The sequence below is a fragment of the Lathamus discolor genome, chromosome 8, assembly GCF_037157495.1.
Source record: "Lathamus discolor isolate bLatDis1 chromosome 8, bLatDis1.hap1, whole genome shotgun sequence".
NCBI classification, from domain to species: Eukaryota; Metazoa; Chordata; class Aves; order Psittaciformes; family Psittacidae; genus Lathamus; species Lathamus discolor.
Genome location: NC_088891.1, coordinates 4,836,768 through 4,864,301, shown reverse-complemented (window position 1 = coordinate 4,864,301; position 27,534 = coordinate 4,836,768). Strand labels below are relative to the sequence as shown.

Here is a 27,534-nt window from a genome sequence, read left to right as displayed (position 1 = left end):
AGTTCCCTCTCCTTGCTTGCTGATCTGGTGCTGAGCCTGAGCTGACCCAGACAAGCAATGTACTTGTGCTCACGTAAACACGCATGTGAGCTAACAAACTCTGACAGACAGTAGTGTACTGGCTGCATGTAACTCAAATAACCAGAGGCCTGACTCTGATCTATCAACACCAACCTTACCCCGGTGTAGTGCCACTGATTTCTGTTGAAATACTGCCAAGGTGAGACCGGTTCAGGAGAGTCCAGATGTAATTTTGCCTGTTGGAGGCAGGACTGCATTTTAAGTGAGAACAGATTTAATTAGTGCTATTTTAACATGATGAGTTGAAGAATTAGGAAAGGGGGGAAATAAAGACAGGCTCCAACAACTATAAATTTTAATCTTCCCACTGTGAGCTTAGAAAATGCGGGAGGGTTGAGGACGGGAAGAGAAATTACCAAAGGGAAATAATGTCTCTCCTAACAAGATAATGCAGGGTTTGGGAAATAAAACCAAATAGAAAAAGCCTGGAGTTAAGAACCCTGCTGCTTAAAAGCAGCACTGAATTCCCATCACTGCAGGTTATAATGGAGTGGTTCTGCTTTGCTTTGTATTTAACATTCTACATTTCACTCCTGTTCACAGACTTCTGTGGAAAGCCAAGTTTTGATGTGGGATTATGGTGCAATGGCTGATGACCACATTAGCCATCTGGTCTCTCGCAGGTCCGAGCACAAGTTCCAGGTCTTTCTCAGCCAAGAGTCGTTGGCTAAACGAAGTGACACTTGCGATTTGCGTGTCAAACTGCTTCCACCACTGCAGGCACGTGAGCCTGGCTGTGGTTTGCTGCCGAGCACGGCTGAACCGCGTTCAAGATCTGCAGGAAGACGACCTCCAGCCGAGCCCAGCGCTAATGGCTCACCGGGCAGAGCTGCCGCCCATGGCCTCGGCAGCACTTGCCAACTTCAGACATGGCTTGTGATGAATGAAGAACACATGCAACAAGTCTAGCCACAGCTAAACAGACTCAAACACGTGGCTGGGAGCCAGCAGATGCAGCACCACACATTTTACAACACAGAGGGAGAGGGAGCGTGATCGTGTATCTACAGCTACACGCTAGGCTCAGTGCCTTTGCTCTCTTATTTATGGGAAACCTGGCCTGCCCCAGGTTCATGTTCCAAAGATCTAAACATCCACTGACATAAACTTCAAATTATACCTGAAATTAGACTGAAACACATTCTTCTAATTGGCAACAGGCAAGAACTTTTATCTGCTTCAAATCAGAGCAGAAAGGAACGGAGCGGTTCCAGGCGGATCTGCTGGGTAGCAGAAAAGCCTTAAATGCCCAGAGGAGCACAGTATAAAAATGGAAACAGCCAGATATAAAGCCTCTGACGTCAGAAGGGCTGTTTTCTCCAGCCTCAGCCAACTCTAATAAAAATCCACTGAGAAGTTCCAGAAGAAGCATTTACTTTGGAGTCCAAAAGACTGACTCACTGTCTGCTATCACAATGATTTTCAGCACTTCTTTGTTGGAGCTGGGGGCAGCACTTCCTAGTGCCTCCTGTCACTGCAGCAGACCCACAGCCGATGGTAACCAGCCATCAGCTGGGCACTTGCCCTCAGTCCCCTGCTTGTTGGTAAAAAGCAGTAAAATAATCAAGTGCATTTCCTGGAGGTTGCAATGCTCATTTCTTTCTCTCACAACTGCAATAGGCAAATCCCATAGACAAGGGCTACCTCTGTCACATCACACTGCTAAGCTTCACAGTCCCCCATGTGTTTCTCTGTGCACCCTCAGGCAGATTCAGTGACATGAGGGCTGTTACATCTTGCAGCTCTCCCTGACTGCTAGTCACAATCCTGGATATCTTCCTCATATTCACATCCCCAGTGCTTCTCCACAAGACTCTGCTTGCTTACATCCGACCCAGGTCTGGATGCTTTCCTCCGCACCTTAGGGAAGCACACCCACGGGGGACAGATGAGCTATTTAATGCCCTTCTGACATTTCTGTAAGTATTTGGAAGGTGAAAAAGTAGCTAAACCCATCCTGCATGGGGGAACTGCCTGTTTGTGGTGTTTTCCAGCATCTCTTTAGAAAAGGAGACAGGCTCTGGACCAGGCGAGGGGTTCCCTGCAGAGCACACATGTACACACACCCAGCCTGCACCATGCCCACAGTCCTCAACAAGGAATCAGGCCGACTTCCAGAGTATTTATAGACCTTGAAAAGGAGCCAGAACCTTCTCTCCAAGAGGATGCACAATTTAACATTGCACAAAGTCATTAAGCCTCACAACACTGACTATACAGCCCTGATTTGGGAACAGGGCATGTGAGCAGCCCATCAGACCTCATTAGATTAGTTCACATATTTGCAGGCACACTAAAATACCCCTGCAATCCTGCTGTGATCAGAAATACAAACCAAAACAGCTGCTGGCAAGGATACAGACATAAGTGTACTCTTAAAGTTTATCATAGGCCTTTGCTGATGGCAAAGAGGTCTGATGGTAGAGACATGAATTTGTATTTTGTATTGCACAACGGTTCTCTGCTTCTCCAGTTATCCATCAGAAGGATGTATTTTACAGTTTCTCATTTCTATTTTATAGTTTCACTCCCTTTGCAGGAAGCCCAGGTTTAGCCCTCTGACATGTGCCTATACCACATGCAGAAGCCCTCTGCAATCAGCCCTAGCTGTTAATGTGGATGAGGTTCATGGCCTGAATTAAAATAGTTCTCTTGTACCCTTGGACTTTCTTTAGCCTGTCTGTTGGAGGAGATTAAGGCAATGCAAGAGGAAGTAAAAGTTCACAAAGGGATGATTTGTCAAGGGATTTCCACAGGTTAGCTTTTATTTAAAGCTTTCCCAATCATCTTATCTTACCGGGCTTTAAAATGGAACAGTCACCTTGGCACCTCCATCTATTCCTTCAAGTGTAGTTATAAAAATGGCTGGGGAGGCCACTTGAGTTCCCAGGACACTGACAGCCATCTGCTGCACTAACCAAGGCAGATAATCAGGAGGCAGCCATCGCAGTCAGGCTGAAATAAGGTCTGTGCACTACAGCCCTTCTCCCAAGAGCCACAAGCACTGGAATCCAGCAGATCCCAAAGTTTCAGCTACTCAAAAGTGGGTTTTATCAGTGTTTAGGTTGTAAGATAACCTTGAAACAAGAATTAAGTATAACAAGCAATATCTACTCGGCTCTGCCATGTAGCTGAATTACAAGCTCCAAACCCTGACTTCCATTAAGCCTCCTGTGCAGCAAAGGAAGTCAGTGCTCAGTTATTTGCACTGTTTCCCGACTCCATCCCCACACACATTTCTACAGGGTCTGAAATTCCTGGATGAAGAATGTTACTTCAGTTCCAAGGAGCATTACTGCTGGTTAGGTTAGTTAGGTCAGTGCTCTGGGAGAGTCTCACTGAAATCATTGGAGCTCTACCAGAGAAGAAACTGACCTGAAATCTTCATTCAGCCACATCAACTGCAGGCCCTCTATTGCATCCTAAAGCTTAGGAGGACCTTTGTGACCATCTGACAAAAAGCAATGCCAAAATGTACCAGCACAAGAAGGCTCACTGGGAGCAGCTTCTGTGCACACCATGTTAGCACTATAACAGATGCTATTTGTTCTTTTCCCCTAACATCTCTACTGCAGTCTCAGCAAACTGCATTTCATCCCTGCCCACCACTGCTTTAACAAAAACAAGTTCTTTTAATTAAAAAGTGGATATAAACCCTGAATCCCCAAGTGATGCACAGACAGATAGACACATTGACTGAAGGCTCCTCGGCTGTTTCGGTGCAATGCCAGTTTCTAGCTCTATAGTAAAGATCTGTCTCCCAAGTGGCAAGTAGTGAAATGTATTTGATGTCTGTAGTTACCTGCTGCTCAGATTCAAGTCATTCCAAATCATTCCTGGGACCACACTACGGAGATCTTTCTTTGCCACAAGGGGCTACAGGCATCCCACCTCCATGCATTTACAGTTTGTAACCGTAGCTGTCTTGTAGTGCTCTACATACAGGTTTGAAAGCACATTATTGACAGCATATTGCTTAAACCAAGTGAGAAACTACTTCTCAACCTGTTTTTCAACCTCATAATTCAGCAGTGTCCAAATTAATTTTATGATAATCTCATGCATCAGTAAATTCAACTCACAGGTGGCTGCCAGAACCTAAGATTTGGAAAATTGTGTGCATTCCCCTTCAGGGAACAGGCACGGGCAGAAGCAAAGGCTTGATTGCAGCCTGTGTATTTTTAGACACGTTAATTAAATCTGCCACATCATTTTAGATAGATGGCCCTGCAACTTTAATCCCAAGGTGCTGCCTTTCAGAGGGATTCCTGCGGGAGTCAATTATATTGTGTTTGCATAGTGTTAACAGGTGGTACCTGCAACTCTAAACTCGGGGCATGGAAATGAAAATCCAAAGAGTAAATTCAGTTCAATTCACTAAAACAAATGTAGTTGCAAGCAGATACCCAAAAGCCCTCCTGGGATAAATTTCCTTTCTTGAACTCCTCAAAAATACAGTTTGCTCATCTATCCGACTGCTGGTCAAGCCTGGCTCCTCGCTCAAAGAAATCTGGGATTGGTTTCCCTTTTTCTCTCCAAATATCACTTTTCTTCCCTAGCAGTGGTCTGCCAACACCCAAATCTTCCCTCTCAGGCATGGGCAATTGATGAATTACCTCTTACAGCAAAACCTCGCGAGGCTGAGGAGAAATTAAAATAGAGGGGGATGTCCCAGGCAGGACATTTTACACACCACTGAAGCTCTGAATCCGCTAAGCTAGAACACAGGCCTGGCAACCAAGACAGCAACTGGAAGAAGGAATTGTGCATTGGTTGGGATTTTTGGAGCACCGAGTGGAGTCAGATCACACTCACTAATAAGTTATAAATCCCTTCATTTCAAAGGCCCTGTGACAGTGATGAAGTTCCATTGCCAGCCAATACAACAGATGATTATTAGGAGGTGTGTACACAATAACCACAAGAGTCATTAGGACTGATTAGGATTGTCCCAGTGATGGTGGGTTGGGTTCAAGTCATTTCAAAGTAACTTGACATGATTTCTGCTGCTGGTTGACAGATTTTAGGCTGACTTGATTTGACAATGACCATCCCACAGTGTTCTTTGATTCTGAGGGGATTTCCTTTCTTGCCTAAATTTCTCACCTATTTCCTATGTCAAACCTTGCCAAGCCCATTAAGCCAAAGAAGGTCCTCTTTACTCTGTGCACACACAGCAGCAGTTACCTAGTATAAGAATGAGACTATATAAGGGTTGTTTCTAAACTGTGATGGGGAAAGATTCCTCCCTTGTTTTCCTGTAGTTTGCAGTTTCTATACTGAATGAACACATTGCTTTTTCTGACACTCTCTTTGTTGGTTACTGCACTTGTGGTTTCTTCTCTGATCAGCCTGTGAGGGCTCTGTCCAAGCTTTTAAACATTATTATGAGCCTTGATTTATAAGGTGTGCATCTTCCAAGACCAAAGGTCTTCTTCCGTATTTCTAATCTCTGCTAAAAGCAATGTGTTTTCATCCAAATTCACTGCCAAACAAGTTTGCTTGGCTGTAAAAGTCTGACTTCAGCCAGAGAAGTTTTTCCATGTAGATGGCAGAAAGGTTTGATATAAAACCAGGCATAAGTTAATAGTACAGTCATATCTCTCCAGATCTTACTGACCTGGAAGACCTGACAAGCAGGATGGGGCTGTTCTCTGATAAGGGAATTGTCGAAACGGGCCAGACCCTACCATGGAAATGAGCAGGAAAGGACCAGTGAGGTTACAGAATCTGTCCCTTGGAGGAAGGGCAATATTCCCATTCACCACTCTACAGCTTTCAGTGCGCAGAAGTTCAGTTTAACATTACTACAAGTGACTCAGACAGTGAGGCACTGACCACATCCTTTGGGACAACATTCCGGTATCTCGTGAGAAGTTCAGTCTAAGTTCAGCTTTCTCCTAATTACATCCTTTTATCTTTGCTTTTTCTATGCTCTTTAGGTCACCATAAGAAAAGTTGCTCTCGCTGAAACAAGATATACAATAAACCTTGTGCATTTCCTTCTCAATCCTAAAATAAATCTCCTCAAAAGATTATTCATTTAATTCATTTTTGCAGTATAAGATACTTCATCAAAAGGACAGCCTTGTGATATTTTCAGCATAGCTAAATATGAGAAGGACCATTGCCCTTACAGAGCCTCAGCTTTCAAACAACAAATCAGAGACTCGACCACGTTGACTGGCAACTTTGGAAGAAAACAGCCCACACGAAATCAGTGGGAGTTTAATCACTGCTTTCAATGGCATTTTTCAAATGGGCATTTTGTTAAATGGATTTTCTGTGATTCTCCAGCCTTTGTAGTGACCTGGATTTGGAGCACGTGGACAGAGTTGAGTTGATCCCCATGAAAAACAAAAGCATAAACACCATCTGCAATCTAAAGAGAAAAAAACCAGCTCCCTGAATGCTGTGGTAGGATAGGGGTTGTGCATGACCTCAGGGAATATCGCCTTCTGACCTCGGGCAAGATGCACTTCCCTCTCACTTCGTACCTAAGCGCATGGCATCTGCTCAGTTTCTTCTGTGGAAGATGCCTTTTGGTTCCTCAGGGTTCTTCCTCCACACAGGTCCACTGAAGACCACTTTTATGGATTTTGCATCACTTTCCTCATCCAGGCACTACACAGTTTCCATGTTGCACAAAAAGCCAGGTGACAGAACATAGGTGACAGCATCACTGACATAGAGATGCCTCTTCCTCTCCACAACTCTCTTTTATCCACCCAGAGGTTCTTTAGCATGCCAGGTCTCAGGTCTATCAGAAAGCTGCCCAGAGGTCATTCACATGCAAATCATCTGGGCTGATTGGTAAATGGTGTCCAACAACCCTTTCAGACCCAGAATCCAAATACGCCACAAGACTGCTTCAGGAAGGGATTTGGAGCACAGGCAGCATTATCTTATCAGCTCTACTGCAATTCTACCAACCTCCCCTCCTTAGGGTTTCTTTTACTAAAACTTCCTCCACACTTAGACCTCAGTTCTGCATCATTCTTCTTGCACATCAAAGGGCAAGTTAAAAGCTTCATCAAGCGGGAAGGAAGGCAGATGTATACATGCAAATACAAACCACAAACAGCAAGTCCTCTGTACTTCACTGACTTTGGGATCTGAGGGGCATGAAAAAGCAGAATGAAACCAGGGGAGCAAAGTGCCCAGCCACATGACATCTGTCTTCACACTAAGATTCCTACAGAGGTACCTGAAAACTCCCGGGGAAATGTCATCCCAACATAATTCATTCTTTAAAAGAAATACGAATGGAACCACAAGACTTATTTCACCCATAGTATGACTTCAGGCCAGTTCCTGGCTCACATTTATTGTCAGCACTTTAGAGCGAGGCCCAAATCACTGAGATTCATTCCACAGAATCTGGAGTTTTATTCCTATTCCTATTTCAGGCAGCTGCTGAAGCTGGGGTTTAGGTTTGATTCATTAAAGACAGAAGACTTGGGCTTAGACTTCAATGACTGAGCTGCTTGTCTATCCTGTACCTTAATAAACACAAGAATATAATCTGAAAGATGCTCCCTTTGACTTGCTTTCTCTGTCTCCAGTGGAAGGGCACACACATTATTAACAGATGGAGCTTATTTAATTTAATAAAGGCTGATTTTAATCAGACTGAGAGTCCATAGCAATTAACAATTAAGTCCTCAGTTTCTGCAGAGGTCATCAGTCACTTGTGTCCCAGACAGCTGGGAGAGATGTGATGGGGTGCAGGGAGATGACAGCCAGCCCACAATGGCCTATATGCTGGGATCAGGGAGCAGCAGCACACTCCCTGCATGCTGTTTGAGGAGAGCAAGCTCCAGTAACCATCAACCCGGTGAAAAGTACTGCCCTCACCCAAACCCACTCTGCATCAGGATGCAACTTTTTCCTGAGCATGTTAAAAAGCTGCTTGCAAACCTGGCAACCCACACATGAAACTAATGCAGAGAGGTTCTGCTGTGAAAATGCAACTTTCCAAGTATATATAAGCTTTAGCTATTTATACATTTATACCTAGCACTCTCCATGCAGACTGATACCTGCAAACCTGCCAGCTGTGCCTGCCTTACCAGTGTGCCACCAACAGACAACCCAGCTCAAGGCAGAATCTGATGTGGTCACCAAGCAAAGAAAGCAGAAGAGCCACAGTTCTGCAGCTGAAAAACCTCAGCCTGCTTTGTGGAACTGCCAAAAAAAGAAACCCAAGCTACAGCTGTTTTCAGGAGCTGAGAAACTCAAAGCCTCAGGTCATTTCTGAGATGACTTAGCAGGAGTACCTAGCATGCAAAGTGACCTGCCTAAATCATACCAGCAGTTATTATCCTGCCTATTCCCCTGGCACACACACTCTTCTGGGCTCTGGATAACTTTCCCTCCCAGTAATTCCACTGTTACAGTCAGTGAATAAGCTCACCAATATTCAAGACCAAGAAGGCAGCTTTTGAAATAACAAATGAAATTGCTGTCCCAAAGAGAATATCAACAAAAACAACAGTGAGAACTTAAATACTATAAATTTGCTCCCTGTTTTCCCACTACATTAATAATGTTAGGATTAATGTCCACAAATCTGTGTATTTCAAATGCCTGAGAACAAGGGGGATTGCGAAGCTGACCAGTTCCTTTGCCAAAGTCTTTCATTTCTGCATTATGCTTCCAACAGCTGATGAAAAATGTAATATAAAGCTCTAGACGGTAAACTGAATTCTACTTCTTTTCCAGCATTCAGCACAATTCAAAGCATAAAAACAAAGCACAAGGTGGCTTTTTCCGCCTTTTGTAAAGGTAAACTTATTTCCCCCTAGAAGAACAGCAAAAGAAACCCTTTTATTTCTGCTGCCTTGCTCCCCTTCTGGGAAGAAAAGGAGAAGTGCTGCTGTCCCATTAAACAGCATGTCCACCCGCTCAGATAAGGCAGGCTTGCCTCTTGAATTTGCATGTGAAAATTACCCTGCTTCAGCTCTGGAAATTATGCTTGTAGGTGTAAAGAGAGTGGCTTTTCCGCTTTGAAGTCTGCAAGGCAGCAAGGATGAAGGCAGGAATTAACTCAATACCGATTACCAGCTCTTGGTCTCCTCCACATCAGACTTTTGAACACAGAACAGAAACACACCGAACAGCCAGGTTACGTTTCTTTTCGTGATCCAAAGCCCTCAAAGAGGGGAGACGAAAGCTGTATTTGTTCCTGGAGCCCAGCCTTTCCTCTGAGCTGTCTGTTACTGACTCAGGCTTGTGTTGGAAAAATACATCTTCAGAGAAGTGCCAACATCAAACACACAAGAGATTTTACAGGTACATGCATTGAGGCCTCTCTGTGAAGTGCTATTTCCCAATGAAAGCATGACCAGGGGAATGCACTGGAATATTTTAATATGAAGAGGGGCACTCACATTCTTCTCTAGGCTGCTATCAAATACGGGTTAACCTTTTCCTTTTCTTTTTGCTAATGGCCCCTTAATTATCATCACAAAGTTCTAACTTGGATCCTCCACCAGGAAATCACTTAAGCATGCACTTAACTCCATCTCCATTTAAGCAAGCAAACAAACACAGCTCCTGGCTTCACATACTGCAAGCATTTCCCATACTGAAATAGCTAGTTATGCACTTCTTCAAAGAGGGGATGCAGTGTCAAAACCAATCCTGAAATCCACCATCTCTGGAGCAAAAGGTATCAGTTAACAAATGCACAACAGCTCTGGCCAGCAGAGAGGAGAGGGACGCACATCCCAAGGCTACTGGCTAGACACAATCTCATGGTGGACAACTGTAAGGTGGAGATTGAGAAGTTCATGCAGACCTTGCTGGTTCTCCAACCTGATCCACACTCTTCTGCAGGGGTAAGAAACTTAATATAGAGAGCCCTGGCCAGGATGTGTCTTCCTCTCTGAAGATGCTGTCCTAATTTCTTGAGGACATCTGCATTGCTCTGTAATGGATATTAGTTTTCCTCGTGCTCTCTGGACTTGATAAATGCCACTCAAATGAAGACCACCTAGAAAACAGGTGGGAAAGGCTTGGGTACACTCTAACATTTTTTTCCCCCTATTCCCTGAATGCTCAGTGCACTTTTCGGCTGTGATTCACACAGTTATGTCTCTGTCAGAATCAAAAATAAAACCATACAGAATGAAAATTACATTATTCCTTCATATTTTAATAACAATCCCTGAAAGACAACTTACTGGATCACTGCCTCTGTATCCATCTCAGTATGAAATTAAAACCTTTGCAAGATTTAATAACTAGAGAAAGAAGAGGTTTTGGGGAAAAGAGATGCCTCCAGCCTATAATTTTGCTCTTTTCCTTTTGATAATTTCCTCAAGCTAAAGAGGAAGAATATAAAGGAGCTAATTCTGTAGCTTGAAGAGTATGCTTGGGAGTTCAGTCCCATCAATAAGCAGTGAATTTCCTGACAGTATGTATCATGTAAGTTTTGAAAACATAGTGATTAGAGTCAGATAAGCCAATCAAATGCAGAATGTGCTGAAACACTGCCCAAAATCTGGAATAAACTGCCATGAACTGACTGCTTGCTGCCTTCTACCTTTCTCAGCGTTTGCTCTCACCCATCCCAGCGTTCTCTGTGCATGTTATCACTGAATATTGCCCCCTGAAGATTAGGCAGCCTCTCGCTGGCAGCCCACCTTTCTTCATGGCCATAATTTGCCTATTTGTTCTTCTGCTTACCTTTGATGTACTCCTGACAGCAACTGGAGTTAGGCCCAAATGTTGATGGGCTGAATGATAGGAGCTCTTTTGATCTTCCCATGCAGGCGTAGCAATTCCTGCCAGATAAGGACGCTGAAGGTCGCACCAGGATGGATGTGAAGTACCTCACCCTCTGTCTCAGCCAGATGTGTGGCTGTGTTACACAGCTACACAGGCAGGATATTCAAGTCACGGTTTTGTGGAGACTTTACAACTACAGCAGCAAAAGAACCCTCTTAGTCCTGGCTCTGTTATCTAAGTTAGTGACCATCTATCACCAGCAATCTTTGATCAGTGTGGAAAGTGGAGGTTAAACTGAACCAAGGGCTGATAACTGAAGACTGTAGTAAATTCGAAAAGAACCTAAATACTCAGGCTGAGCATCCAGCTTAAAATCCACACTGACACCTACTGAAATTCTGACAGCAGGCAGCCTCTACCCTTTGCTCTGAAGAATGGCATGTGTTCAGAGAGCTCTCAAGGCCAAAATTCACTTCTTCAGATGGGCTAATTTGAGTTGGCCCATTAAGTATTCCTGAAACACTTAGATAGTCAATTGTAATCTAGAAATGGTCTGTAGATGGGGCTCCAGCAGGAATCCTTGAAATAAACTGCAGTAAAAAGAGAAAATGATAGGCCATAATAGAATCACTCCATTCAACATAATAGAAAATAAAGCATAATCATTGATTTGAAGAGCAACACACTGTACTAAGCACTATGCATTACTCATTCTCTTCAAATGATCAAAATTGCCAGGTTTTTCTCATGTCTAGAGACCAAGCAACCCCATAAAGAAACTGCTGAATATCAAGAGGAAGATTTTTCTCTACCAAGAAAAACCCTTTGGCAGCATTAAAGTCTTGCAGTCTGCATCTTAAAGGCTGCAGACAATATTCAAAGGAATCATTTTAGATTTGACGATAGCCATGAGTGAGTCCCATTACACCTCTCAGCCAGCCTCTGGACCTCACCAAAGGCTCATTTCCAGAATATAAGAGCATGAGGAACATTAGGCTCAAAGTAAGAGTAAATCTACCTGATGTATTGTTAAACTTGTCAGGCCTTTGTGATAAATTAGCAATATCTAACCTAGAGCGTGAGTCGCATTGTCAGAGAACAGCATTTGTTGCACAGTATGGTCTCGCTGCTTCGAGCACAGCGCACACATAAATCTTGTTAGGGAACTAAGCATAACTAATGCTTTCTGTAAGCAGTTGTGTGTATGATTTGAGTATTTAGGAACTCAACCTTCTGAAACAAACTGGCTTTCACACATACCGATGGTGGTTACTTAGTCAAGCCAGGAGTAGCTGAACAGCCTCGTGATGTCTGTTTTGAAGCAGATTTCCCCTTATGTCACGATGCGACCTCATGTAAGGAAATACAAAAAGAGGTCTCATTATTCCTAATTGCTTCACGCTCCAAGCTCTGGAGGTTTACAATTATTGTACAGAACAGTGAGACCCTGATGCATTCACCTGGGAGAAAGCACACAGAGGTCTGGTGTTGCCAAGAAGCTATTTACAACTGGGTGTAAAACAGGCAGCAATGCCATCTTCCCCCTGACAAATTGCCCCCTCTTCCTACGAGCAAATCAAACACCTAATGGAGAGAGCACCCCGGAGCAACTGACTCCCCTCAGCGCTGAGCAAGAGCCTATCTTAGCATGAAAGTCACTGTGTATGAGCTAGCCTTTGGCATTCCTGTACCATAAGGAACTGGAAGCAGTGAGCAACAGGGGATACAAGAATGTCTACAGAACCTCTGCTATTAGCCATGAAAATCTGCAGGATGTGCTGCCAGAGCTAACTTTGTGCCTAATTTTCCTGCTCCATGGATACCTTCAGGAGCTTAAGCCATCAGCACAGCTCCATGGTTTCTTCCTAGTACAATAAATATTTCTGCAGCACGTGTGAAAACTTGTACTGGAGACACTTTGCTGTGTTACGAGAGAAAAGCTTGAAGGGCTTAAAAGGCAGTTCTTCCTGCCAAAACTGAGGAGAACGGATTTGCAAGCCAAATATGTATTTCCAGCAGAGCTTTGGTAGAAGTAGCAGCAAAGACAAAGAGCTACTGATGTGTTAGGAAACACCTGAGAATGGTCACGTAGGACTTTGGGCTTCTCTCCCCAAAAAGGTGGCAGGATGAACGGCCCAGCTGAAGTGCAGCTGCAAGGGCTGTCAAGCATCGGATCAGGTTGTCCAGGGAAATGGTGGAGTCACCATCCCTTGAGGTATTTAAAAGATGTGTAGATATGGTACACAGAGACATGGTTTAGTGGGAACTTGGAAGTGCTGGGTTAACATTTGGACTCAATGATCTTAAAGGTCATTTCCAACCTGAACAATTCTATGATTCTATGATTCTATTTGATGTTTGCTACCAACCTCTAAATGTCCATCTGTCTTTTAATCAGACATGCATGGCTCATCTAATGCACTGCAAAGCAGTCCATCTTTGTCTATGTCACCTGTATGAATAACCTCCAAAATCTGAGCATTTCACAATCTTTAATGCATGAATCATCATAACACTCCTGTAAGGTATGGAAATTATGTTTCGCTAACAAGAAAAGGAGGCCCAGAGATGATCTGTGCCAGACTTCCATCGAAATCAAAGTTTACCTACGAAGATCTGCCAAAGATCAGGGAGAAGACTTATAAAGTGAAATTCTGCTAATTCCCTCTGCTAGTTCCCAAACAAGGGACTATTCCTGCTCCCATATGGAAAATGATATGAATTATTTTATTCTGTCTATGCAAAGTTGCATCTATTTGTTGTGAGGTCAGAAGCTGAGACCAAAACAAAGATGAAAAAACCTAAAGCTGTTCCTCTGCTGCTCTTCTGCCCCCCCTCAGTACCATGGTGTCCCCTGCTCTGCCTGTGCTGTGACACCTGACAGGCCCAGAACCCCCCTTTGCAATTCAGCTCGAGAAGGGGATGCTCGTGTTTTACATCAGATTGTGGGAATTAATCCCCGCTTTCTCGTACTTCTAATGCACTACACAGCTCTTCAATCGATACGCTCCTCCCAGGGAGGGAGCAGGTACATGCTCTGAGTTCCGCTTCGCTGTGTGCCATTGTGTGCTGGAACCGGAGTTTGTCACCCTCTTGTCATGTTAAGAGAATAATATAATTTAATCTTTCCAGGCAGTTTAAATGAAGCTGCTCTACCCTGAAATAGATACACGGGTGTACAACATGCAAAAGACAGATCCTTCGATAAACTTGTTACCCATGTCGCTATCGCACCCAGGGATGTTAAAGATGTCCAGGGTCATGTTCTCCCCAGCACAGAAAGCTGTCACCCCATATGAAGGGGACCACAGACAGCTGTCACCCCATACGAAGGGGACCAATCTACTATTTCTTTGTGCCACTTCTGGAGGTTAAACAAGCCTGACCAGCAGGTTTCTCTATCAAATGCTTTTACTTTAGCAGAGGGCTAGCTTCACTTCATGGGACGTCCCTCACACACAGCGGTGCTTTTGGCATCGAACAAGACTGTCCTCTCACGTCATCACACAGGAGAGATTATTCCCCTTCTCCTTGTGCTCTTATACAAGAACATTTTCCACCCTTACACTTCTTACACATTAAAAGAACCATTCCAAATTCTTCCCATTAGACTACTTCCACTCATTTAAACATATCTGCTGTCATCACGCAGCGACTGCTCATCCTAGTCCTATATGATCATACATTTCCTGCTTCTCCTCATCCTAGTCCTATATGATCATACATTTCCTGCTTCTCCCTCACTGCTTTGCTGTGCTGGGAACTGGGAGCACAGTTTCACCATGGGGTCAAGGACACTCACAGTGTGCAGTCAATTGTACTAGAGAAATAACAGGCATAAAATATTAGTTAACAGAAATTTGGAGCACAGATTCATACCTTTCACATACACCTATCCCAGAAATAGCTGGTGTGTGGTAGGACTTCCCAGTGGGGAACATCCACAGTGACATATTCGCTGCCCATCTGAGGGGTTTCTGAAGATATCTTTCAAATATCGTTAAAAACCTTTACTCCAATTTCCTTCCACTTCAGTTTACAGCCAGACAACACACCTGTCCCCTCCAGAGAAAGAAAGAGAGCTGCAATCAGTTTGAAAAACCTTACACACTTCTGAGCTGGAGAGTGTAATCCCTCTTTAAACAAATACTTGCTTTCTACTGCTCTAACATTCTCCTGGCGACAGCACTTAGGTTGGGAAACAAATTCTCCCTGCCACCTGAGAGGCATAGTTTGTGTGTTTGGTTACAGAAGGCCAACAAACGGTGGGCTTTCAATGCCAGGGAGACCCTTGGAGCAATCAGTGGCTTGTAAAAGAGTGTTTCTGCCTGGTGCTCAGTGGTTTGGGGGCTTTTATATATTTGTAAGTGATTTTGCATTTGCGGTCTTGCGGGACGAATAACATTGCTGGAACCAAGCAGCATGACTAAGTATAACACAAACCTCCTCAGGAGCCTCTTCTGGCACAGCTGAAAATTCACCTCCAACGAGGCAGCTGTGACAGCCAGCACTGGGGCAGATCTGAAACGAAGGCCAGGCACAGGCTCAGCTGTAAGAGCTGAAGTATGACAGTAAATAATCTCCCCAGGGATTAAAACAGATTGCTAACTGCAGAAAGCCTCCCGAGGCAGTTTTAGGGACGAACAACCAGGGCAATTGCCCACAGCCATGTCTGTGAAACAGCACAGCCAAGCCACATCAAGTGCTAGTCGCTCAGGAGTGGTACTTGCCTTTAGCCGCAGCTCAGCATCATTTCAAGCCTACAGGCAACTCAACCTAACCACGACACATTCCTTGTTTTCTTCTAATGGAGGTTTCCTGATCATGGGCAGGACAAATCCCCCATCCTTGGTAAACTGTGACCCTTGCTAGAGGAGTAACATTTGCATTCCTTCTCTCCTTTGTGGAGTTCATGCACTTCAAGCCCACAGCAAACCATTACAGCATTTATTCTGACATCCTGTATATCACAACTGCCTAGAAATCACCCATAATCTTGTATGGAGGCCAAAGTTTGTGTGTGGCAAAGCTCCACTGCAAGAGCAGCCACAAGTGTTATAACTCCCATTCACACTGCTGACATTTGGCAGGCTTGGAAGTGATTCATGAAGTTGGTTGTTGAGAGAAGGGTCTGCTGAAGTGGTTTCAGATCTCACTGCGTTCAAAAATGAAAAGTGACAGTAACACTGAACGAACAGCTTCACAAGTGTCTTAGGTTCTGCCCTGTAAACCCAATACCTGCACGTGTGGAGCATGTTGAGCCATGGGACCTGCATTTCCAAATGGATGGCTGCTCTCTGCGGGGTGCAGAAATCTGTGCTCACATCTCTGCCTTGTGCAGTGTGTGACAATTGAGAGAGGAAAGGAAAACCAAGAGTGAAAGAGTAAGCACTGCTCTGGAACTGCCAGTCCTTCGGGGTTTGCAAGAGGCTGGAGCAAATGCTTCAGGTGCAAACAGTGCATGACAATACACAACCTTAGCGGCTGGAGCACGGCCCCATGGGGTAGTGTTACACGTCTGTGTAATACTCATGGCCATGTTCAAACATGCTTTCCCTGCTCAACTATCAGAGTCTTTACAAGCAACAGAGCGGGTACATTGCAAGAATACAGCTTATTACACAGTGGAAGGGGACTGTAAACCAGCCTAGTGCTCAAGAGATGGCTGTGCAGTCAAGGGCAAATGAGTGGCAGCAGCTCTGTGCTTCACCATCCATCAGCAGAGCTGCCACAACTCCCCACCTGTGGCTCCTAGCCTGCCCTGGTCACACAGAACTGTTAGCTAAACCTCCATAGAAGAGAGTCTCAGAAAAAACAGCAAGGGCTGGTCAAGCTCCCAACACAGAAGATGCGCCGTAACTTTCTGGTATTCATTGAACTGTTTTCCACATCCCAAAGGAATCAGTGCAGAACTGATCAGAAATTTTCAGGCAACACACCATTTCAGTGGAAGATGCTCTTTTCCTGAATCCAAGACATTCTGTCAGAAATGCCCTGTAAATGTCTAACACATCACAGTGGGCACAAGGACATGGATTCCAAGTGGGCTACTGGATGGGAATCCTGTTTTCTTCATGCTTTGCTAGCAAAGCTGGGCTTCCAGGCTCTGTGTTGGGGAGTTGAGCATCTGGAAAGGCAGGCAGTGCAGTGCCATAGTGGCACACAGGAGCTGAGAGCTCCAGATGTGACTGTGGCGGGGGAGCACAGATGTGGAGCATTGCAAGCACACAGGCTGCCACAACCTGGGCATCCCTGCTGCCTTCATCCTTAGACACATCATGTGCCAGGAGTTCTGGGTGGTTTTTTGACTCAGACCCAAAATTTCTGGGTTTGAGGCATTTTTAAACTTTCAGCTTCATTTTGTGACAAAATCAGTTTTCAGAAAGAGGAGGTTAATGCGCCACCAACAGAAATATTTCTGAGAACTTGATGTTCTTCACGACATAACGTGCAATATTTGCCTTGGACTTTGGAGCTAGTGCTGGTGGTGGACTTCCGAAAGGAGAGGGAATTCTGTACTTCAGACCCCAAAAGACTTTGTAGGTACTAAAGAAGTAAGGAAAGTTAATGATGGCTAAAGCCACTGAAATATTGATTCTCAGAAAGAAAAATATTCCCATTTGTCTAGCCTCATCCTGCTGACATACACAAAGCTGTATTAATTCTCAATAAAATTAAGAGAAGAATGAGGTGTCTTTTATACGAAAAAGCCTGAAACTACAATAGATACTGACCATGAATATAAATGGAAACATACACAAAATTAGGCCAGGCAAATTAGCTGGTGCTAAAAGCCCAGATATAGCCCACACATGCCAAATGTTACTCTGGAGAAATCCTGTAATTGCTCTAAGGGTAGGCTTAAGATACTGTAAGTAAAAGCCATTCAATAAGCAAGCAGAGTATGTAACAGACTGCCAGCAGGAATACCGTCGTGTGGAAAATGCTTCTTTCCATCTCCATCTAGTGGGTCAAAGGAGCTATTGCTTTATCCCGTGACGCTTCCATCGCACCGTGTGTGGAGATTTATCTGCATTACGCAACAAGCCTTGCGGTCCCCTAATTCTTTCCCCATGGCCTTCTGCTATTCCCCTTGCTGTATCTCTCCCTGTCTCTCTTTTAATAACAAAAGAGTGATTCTTTAAGCTTCCCCATTTTGCTTAACGGCATTCATGGCACATTAGGGCCATTTTACACTGAGATTTACAGCAGTGTCACGAATAGGGAAAATTGTTGTAAAATAACCACGGACAATGTTATAAAATAGCAATAAAATCAGCAGTAATGCACAGCTGTGTATTTACGTCTGCCACCTGTTCACTTCACTTTGGGTTCTTTTTAAGCCACCTTTAATCAGATCAACCAGTTCAGCAAAGGAATGATCTGATAATGTTTCATATGAAAGCAAAGGTCTGAATTTCACGCAGCTCTCCCAGCCCTTATACAGAGACACAAAGAGAGAGCATTCACTGTACACACGTGTACATGTGCACCAAAACAGAGAAGATACATCACCCATATTGCTCATGTGTGACAGCAGTCAAATAACCATCTCTATATGCCACACATGCACAAAAACATACACTCACACAGACACACACTATAAATACACATCTGATCACATGTTGTAAGCACAACTGCTTTGCCATTCAAAGTCCTATGCCCTGTTCCCAGACTGCAATCTATAGGTCCCATGTAGACAAGTATTGTGGCTGTGGCCTGCAGAGAGCCAGCTGGTCACTGGCATAATTCATCTATGTAAGAAGGAAAAAGATGATGGCAACTCGATATCCAAGCCATGACTCATCAGTCAGTGACAGTGGGTTCAGTGTATCCCCACCATCGGGTGATAACCAGTGGCCAAAGAGGGTTCAGCCCAGCAGCCCTTTGGTTAGGTGACAAGGGCTGAAGAAGGTGTAAAAACAGTGGGGCTGAAAGACATTAGCTTTGTTCTTTAGACCAGCTCCCAACCTAAACTATCCATGAGGGGCTACACTTAACACTTCTGCTCCAAATACGTCTCCTACTTAGTGCTGGGATAGTTTGCCAAGACCATCCTTCTTAAGCAAGTCAGAGTGGACTGGGACCAGCCACTACTTGCAGAGAGCGGATTTCATACCATTTACAACTTGCTTTCCACCTCTGGCAAACATTTCTACATCCAACACTCCGATATAATTGCTGTGGGAAATGTGAACAGCCTGGTGCACTTAGATATCTCAATTTGCTTTATGGATCATTTTGTGACGAACAAGGGCAGAACAGCCGCCTTGGGTAACATCCAACCAAGAGTGATAAAAAGCAGCCCTGTGTGCTGTACCACCTAGGAGGAACGTGTGAAAGGGTCTGTCAAAAAACATTTGGATAAACTATCAATAACCCTTCTTGTGCAAAGCCCAAAACTCTGTGGAATGGAAAGCACATGGGCTGAATTTTCAGTGTCCTATCCTGACACAGCCAGTGCTGTCACAAACCATTAATGGCTACACTTGAAGCAGTTTTGTTTGGATGCTGCTGCTCTGTTTGTAAATGATGCTGCCTGATTAACACACATTTTTAATGTCACCTCTGAATCAGGAGGCATTTCTCATTGCACAGAGACCCAGTGGCAAAACATGAGAAGAAACTGCAAATGAAAGCCAGTGGAGAGCTGGTGAGAAGCTTCAACCGAAATGCAGTTTTCTGATGCCATCTTCTACGATCTGTCAAAACCAGGTACCCACAGAGTGAACGCAGTGTGTTACAGCAAAGCAGAGAAAGGAATGAGAGATACAGTGCCTGAATTACAGCTCTTCTGAATTTTAGTCTTAATCATTTCAGTACCCAGCATCTTGGGTTTCCTCCTAAATACTTGACACGTTCTCATTTTTAGCAGGAAACTCAGAATTGTCCCGGTTTAGTAAAACTCAAACTCTTCCAGCCAAGAGGCACAGAATAACTCTTAGATAAACAAACAATAATGGCATTACCACAGAGCAAAACAGCATACAAAAGAACTGCTTGAAGCCATATTAGACCTGATTTTAGTCATCACTGAGTCACACATGGAGGGAGTGAGGCACGAGTTAGGCTCCAGGACCATTAGCAAACGCTTTCCTTTCTCTGCTCCTCAATTCACCCACCCCTGCCCTGGGCAAAATGAAACTTTAACTCCCAAGCTTCACGGCTGAATACATTAATAATTGTAAAACACTCTTCCCTCAGTAGCTAGATGAAAAGGATACAGAAATTAAAACAATGTATACTGGATTATTATAACAGGGATGATACGAAAGCCCTTGTGGAAGTGGTTGAATGCCATAGGATAAAGTCTTTCAGTGATGACCCTAAAGCTATAATGAGCTTCTCATCTCGTACAGCTTCTCCAACTAATATAATGTGACGGTGGAAGAAAAGGAATATCAGGCTTTTGTGGACCAAAGCCTGAAGGCAAATCTTTCCTTATCTGAAGTTCTGCAGGTCAAAATGGGATCAAGATTCTTCGTCACCTGCAAGCAAATAATTACCCCAAAGGTGAAAGACAAGTAACTGAGGACCCATCCAAATTACACAGAGCTAGCACAGCACAAAGCAAAAGATTTCTAATGTGGTGATCTTTCTCGTGGTTATTTGTCACAAGTATTCCTTTATCTGATGGTTTCTGAGGAAAAGACAAGGATCAATTCTGGCAAAGAAATCTCTACCCTGCAGTTGAATTTTCAAAGCTACGATAGATCATATGGACATTGTATAGAAATGAAAAGAAGGTCAGGAAACACATGCAGCCTAGCAGTTAGTGTTGCATTTGAGATGCATGAAGGATCAAGCAATGATAAGCTGGATACGGTGCTGAAGTTAATAGGAAAGTACACAAAGCAATAATGAAGCATATACTTCAAAAGCATGACCCCACTCCTATCCACAAAGGCACACAAATTAAAACGTAAGGTTGCAGTAAACCCTGCGAGGAGTGTACGTGTGCAAGAAGGGGGGATGAAGAAATTAAAATGCACCATTTTCTGCTATTTAAATGTCACTGTTCACAAATCTGTGGGAGAAAATCAATTCACCTCAGTGCTTCTGACAGGGGCTTCCTTAATGCAAAAACCTTTGATTTTTTTTTTATTTTGTTTTCAAATTTAAAATCCTTATATTTCAGACACCTCTTTTCGGCACTAAATGAGCTCACCAGGGCTGGGGGTGGTTCAAGGGACATTAAAAAAATCAATTAAATTAATTTTGCCATAGCCCTTAGTCTTTAAATACCATTCCTTAGGCAGAGAGCAAGCGACCCGACCAATTTCACCCACCTCATATACATGACTGCTGCTCTTTGATGGTGCTACCTCTTGTGCACATTAGATCACAGATGCATAGCACTGTAGTGGCATGAACAAGGCATCAGAAGATGGCTTAATTGCCCACCAAGCACATGATAATAAGGAAATTGAATGCTGAGTTACATAGCCCACTAGCACCAGCGATAAAGTACAGCTTGTGACAACGTGCCGCTCCGAGTTAGCAAACCAGGGGTTTATTGCTGGTTTATTTGGCTGCTGCAGAGGGAGGCTTTTAAAAGCTTAGGTCAATGTCACCCATTTTTAGAAGCGACAGACATCTGCAGTGAAGAGGAGCTTCAGCTGCAGACTCAGCTCTTCAGAGGCAGGCCATGAACACAATGCTCTGGACAGACACCCAAAGGCGGAGGCAATCAAATCCAAGTGCTACAGCTGGAATACTGGGCCCAGGTGCTTATTTCTCCCCGAGTCTCCCAAATTATTCACTGACACTGGCAGATGGACTGGCCAAGAGGAGATGGGTAAATACATGCTGTCATTCTGATCATGCTCCCAATTAACATGACATCATTCCTTATCATGGCAGGTGACACCCTGAAGGAAAGAAAGAACTAACAACTTCCACACATGCCAAGGGCCTGATTCACCTTTGCTTTACACCAGCTTTCTGTGCCACTGCAATCCAGTCAAAAACTGTGTGAATCAGACCTGTGGTTTTTATCAGGGACCTGGCTGGCCGGTTACTTCTAAAACAAAATAAAGCATGAATTTAGAGTTATGATCCTGCCACCATGGAAGAAAACTCAAAGGAGTTGTCTTCAGACCAGGTCTGAAAGGGACAGATTTCTCCCTGGTGCAACCGTATCCTGGGCTGCATCAAAAGGAGCGTGACCAGCAGGTTGAAGGAGGTGATCCTGCCCCTCTACTCTGCTCTTGTGAGAGCTCACCTGGAGCATTGTGTGCAGTTCTGGTGTCCCCAACATAAAAAGGACATGGAACTGTTGGAAAAAGTCCAGAGGAGGCCACGAGGATGATCAGGGGACTGGAGCACCTCCCGTATAAAGATAGGCTGAGGAAGTTGGGGCTGTTCAGCCTGGAGAAGAGAAGGCTGCGTGGGGACCTCATAGCAGCCTTCCAGTACCTGAAAGGGGCCTATAGGGATGCTGGGGAGAGACTCTTCGTCAGGGACTGCAGTGACAGGACAAGGGGTAACGGGTTCAAACTTAAACAGGGGAAGTTTAGATTGGATCTAAGGAGGAAATTCTTTCCTGTTAGGGTGGTGAGACACTGGAATGGGTTGCCCAGGGAGGTTGTGAGTGCTCCATCCCTGGTGGTGTTCAAGGCCAGGTTGGATGAAGCCTTGTGTGGGATGGTTTAGTGTGAGGTGTCCCTGTCCATGGCAGGGGGGTTGGAACTAGATGATCTTGAAGTCCTTTCCAACCCGAACTATTCTATGATTCTATAACACCACCATGCTGGTGGCATTGCTGAAGGCAATGGAGTCTGGACCTGCGTAAAGAACTGCAGAGACAACTTAACTCCATCCACCTTCATCCCACTGCTTAGTTCCTTCTCCACTGCATTTCTGCCCACCTTACCAACACCTACAGATTTTGTTGTTTCAGCTACTGCAAAAAAGTGGCTTTTCCCCCGTTTTCCCTCTGGTAACATCTCATCACACATTGGGTTGTCTCCAAGGTCCTGCCCTGTCCTGCAGGGCTGACTACCCTTTACATCCATGTCAGAAACACAAGAAATACCTGCAACTATTCTGAGGCAACAAGGAGGAAACCTGACAGATTTCAGTGAACCTGATATGTCCCCATCACCAGGGTCACCATAGAGACACAGAATCCCAACACCAGTAGAACTCAAGGTAACCCACCTGTAAACAGCAAAGAAATAAAGGAAGAGGAAGGGAGAGGACCACCCACCAAAGAGGTGCAAACATACTCAAGTGAGAACTGCTATGAAACACCACCACACACCCTACAATCTACCACATGCACTAGCAGCATGGGCTTGCTATTGTTGTCCTCCTACATGTAACTGCAGCTCTGACTCTTAAAAATCTCTCTCCTCCTTTTCCCTTAATCAGGAACCTTAACCACATGGAGTAAACAATGATCTGGGCTTAATTTGCAATGCTTAGCTAAGATCTGTCTGTCTGTAAGTGCTGTGCCAGTGTATTTGCTGTAGGTATTAAGACAGTCATCTCTGCTGCTGAGCCTGCAGCAATATTTCTACAACTTCAAAGGCCCTTACAGAAAATAATATCTTTTGGCTAATTAAATCAGAATATAATGTAACAAAGGGGTTTTTTTTCCCCTTCTCTTCCTTGAGTTTCTGCTTTCATAACCTAATCATGCATTTTACTGGGTGAAACATCTCTATTAAGTCTCATTTCTCAGCCACATGATACAAAAACAGGATGATAATTGAGGCTGCATAATTGATGCGCGCAGTGACAGAATATAGAAAAGGGCTCCATTAGCCAGGTCACATCATTAGCATACATTACGTTCAACAAGATTGCTCTCTTCACCTCCTATTTATTAATGGGTTAATCCAGTCCCATCAGCCTGAATACATCATTGTTTAGGTCCTTTCCTGTAAGATACAGTAGCCCAGTTTTACATTAGGAAAGAACTGCTGCCAAGGGCAATGAAATCCACTAAGTGTCAGCGATGCAGTGGTGCAGCTTGCAGAAGCTCTCAGTTCCACTGAAAGCCAAGGCTGCAATAAAGTCTGCAGCACCAACATGTCCTTGGCAGCACAGGCCTAAACAGAGAGGGAACTCCTGCAAGGACATGTGAGCTGTTGCCAAATCAGCCCACTCATGAACTCCTCGAATGATGCCAGCATCTAGTCTGTCCTCAATTTCCTGCCTTGGTTGCCACGTTTCTCAGGAAGAAGAGGAAGTTTATTTCCTCTCCCACTGTCATTTGACACAGAGATATTAGCTTTGTATAAAAAGGAATTCAAAGCTAACATGATGTTTCATTCTTACATGTGCTCTGCACCCCCCCAGTGGCGAGTATACCTGGTTATTGCATTGAGTACCTCTTCGGGTGAACCTGCCTGTAGAATTTGCTATGGGATTGAACGCAGCTGCCCATCATCCCAAAAGCGCTGGAGAAGTTCACATCCACTAGCAGTGATGCAAAGGTAAAAGCCTGCTCTTCCACAGTGCTCTGCTAGCTGCTGGAAGGAAAAGCTGAAGACAAACCAGAAAAACCTACATGCTATGTGCTACGGGAGAGCTTTCTACTTTGGTTATATCGTGATGCTGGAGAAACTGGCCTTATAAATTTGATATTTATTTAGGTGACTTCAGTTCACTTGTATGAATACCCATGATTAATTCACTGAGTCTGGGTGTCCAAAGGATAGATGGCATTAGTGGAATAATTCGATTGTCACAAGCGAAAAATGAATCCTGCCTGCCACTTTCCTCCTTGTCTGATGCTCAGTGTGCCTGGTTACAAAGTCTCTTGACAATTCAGAGTCAAATCCTGGCCAAGTGAAATGTTCATTCCTGGGTTATCATCTGAAATAATGTGTGCATAATGTCACAAACTGCTGTTATTACCGCACCTTTTTCAGTTTATTAACACATGGAGAGATCAGCTGAGCTCAGAGCTCCCTTGTGCCAGACACGATATGAATAGCCAGATAAAGGACAGAAGCAAGCAAGCACTTTTATTCCTATTTTCCATCTAGGTTCAGAAAAACCCCTACCTGCCTTGTTTAATCACACAGAAAATCTATACAAGAAAGGAAGTAGAGATATTTTTGATTGTAGCCATGCTCTTTACCTGTGCTAATTAACCTGCCTCAAGGCAATCATTACCCACTTCCTTTCCCGGCCTATTGTGCTACCCTCCACCAGGAGCAGAACAGAACCAGCAAGGCCAATCTCTCAGCTTGTGCATGATTCACTTCTTGTTCCTTCAGGAACAAAACAGTCTTTCTAAATTGATTTCTTCTTATTCTGGGAACCTCCAGAACAAGCGATTGCATTGCTTGTCTGAGTGACATCTCTACAATACAAACACTACCAAGACCACACAGTTAATCATCGGTGCCAAGTGCACTTCTGCCTAACAGTGCAGCCTTCTCGACTTAGCTACTTGAGTAGAGTAGACGCACAAACCATACTCATTTTCATATCTCATTCAGAAAATGTCACAGAAAGACTCCTGGGCTCGAAGCTGGTGATGCATTGATATATTTACTAGCGTATCATCATCAGTACCGTGGCTGAGACATGAACATAATCAATCTGCTGTGTTGGATGTCTCAGACATGTTAGAATTATGTTAATAAGACAGCAGGTTGTCAGCTTCTCTAGTGAAGTACCAGAGTATTTTTTTTCACACCTAATAGTAGCAACTCAGAGTTCAGAAGCTCTGGAATAAAATAAATGCTTGTATCTCTTGACTAGCCTTTCCGTCATTCTCCGTTCTCTTCTCTGAGTTGGTATGGGATACAGCACAAAATAATTACTCCAAAGATAAGAGAGTTCATATCCAAATAAATCTTCCCTGAAAGTATTTTCCCTATGAAAACTCAGTGATGATCAGACCTGAAACTGCAGCCAGCATGAACAGGCACTGAAGGATTTCACCCTTCACCCTTCCTGTCTTGACTCAGATCCCTGCCTAGGCCAGCTATCGACAAGGGAATTGCCCCTGGGCTACCCAGCACCATCCACCTTCGAATCTCTCCAGCACTGCACTGACTGAGCACTCTTATCAACACTCAAACTACAGCCCCTGCTCTTGTTTAAGACAGCATTACTCAGCAAATTGTGGCTTCTTTTCATGGCAGGTGGCCCAGGAGCTGACTGCTAAAAAATTCAGAATCTGGAGATTTGGCTTGACCTAGAAAAGGGCAGATTGGGGTGCTGACTGCAGTCCTGGCTAATACCCACACCGCTGACAGAGCTGTATGCAGCAGAAAATAAGGGAGGCTAGATGCACAGCTTCATCTGCTTTCCCCCCTCCTTTGAAAGGAGTAAGCAACCAAGCCTGGTTATTTGCCTGTGTGTGCAAGATCTCATGCACTCACATCCTGGAGATGGCTATAAGGAGTTGGGATTTCTTATTCCCACACTGAGTCAGGTTTTAGTCCTGAGGAGAGAGGATTTAATCTCTGGTAAGGTCAGCACAGCTTACCCAGACAAAAGAGAGAGAAAGGAAAGGGCTCTTTTAATTGCATTAATTATGATACATTCTCTTTTGTTTCTGATGACTGTTGCGTTTTAGGATCCAGGAATGGTATCACTGAATTTTAATCAGAGATCTGAACAAGCTACTGAAATATGATTAGTTTTTCTATCTGACACTGTGATTATTGCTTAGGAGACATCTGCTGTTGCATAAAATCAAATCTTCCTTTTCTGTCTTCCATTGTGTCAACACGGGAGCTTTTCTCTTTTTTTTTAAGTAGGTGGAGACAATCTCAAGAAACACCCAGCAAGGAAGCGTGGCTCAGCCTTCAGCTCTGCGTATTCTCTAAGAACACTCGGATGTACCCCTCCAATGACTTTTGCCCTTTGCAAGGCCTCAAGGCTGACAGATTGTCTGCTTTACAGTGGGGAAGAAAGCTTTATACAATCCAAGACTGGTTTGTGTTGGAAGGGACCTTAAAGCTCATCCGGTTCCAACCGCCTGCCAAGGGCAGGGACACCTTCCACTAGAGCAGCTTGCTCCAAGCCCTGTCCAGCCTGGCCTTGAGCACTGCCAGGGATGGGGCAGCCACAGCTTCTCTGGGCACCCTGTGCCAGCGCCTCAGCACCCGCACAGGGAAGAATTTTTTCCTGCTATCTGTCTAAGCAGTAATAAATATTTGTATAAAGAAATTCCCTTATCACTGTGTGTCCATTTGCATGCACACGATGTGACCCTTCCCTCTATGGCAGTGGGGCTGCCAAGTCTTCCTATCTCACGGCTCAGCTCTTCTCATTGTCCTTGTGACACCTGGTCACAGGAATCGCTTGAACAGCTACAGCTGGGTCTCCGTTCCTGCTAGCTTGTGCTGCTGAACCGCTCCTTCAAAACACAATATGTCCCTCTCATCTATGCAGGTGAAAAGGCCCTTTTCAAGATGACTTCATCAGAGGGCAGATGGTGGCTTTAGGCTATGTGTTAAAAGACTGATCTTGCGAGGTGCTGATCTCCACCAGGATTGAGGGCAGCACTCAGCACCTTGCAAAGACAGGATATAGAAATTAAGGGTAGCAGCAGAGATGGAGAGAAGAAGAAAAGAGAATAAAAAACCCAAGAAAGAATTAAAGAAAAAAAAAAATAGTCGTATTTTTCACATCTGACCTCAAAGCTGCTGGGACTGCTGGGAGGGATTTTTCCCACTCAGGTTAGTCTGTTCTAAAAGGCTGTGGGCATCAAAGAGAAAACATTATAAAATAGCTGTCTTCCAC

The 27,534-nt window shown here is 44.3% G+C and overlaps 1 long non-coding RNA gene across 1 annotated transcript; it reads right to left on the bottom strand.

The window, feature by feature from the left end:
* Positions 1-9,394: 9,394 nt before the first annotated feature.
* Positions 9,395-12,158, bottom strand: LOC136018976 (uncharacterized). Its single transcript, XR_010614688.1, has 3 exons — positions 12,076-12,158; positions 10,774-11,405; positions 9,395-10,078 (listed from the first exon to the last, which is right to left on the bottom strand). It is a non-coding gene; the product is annotated as an uncharacterized LOC136018976 (long non-coding RNA).
* Positions 12,159-27,534: the final 15,376 nt, after the last annotated feature.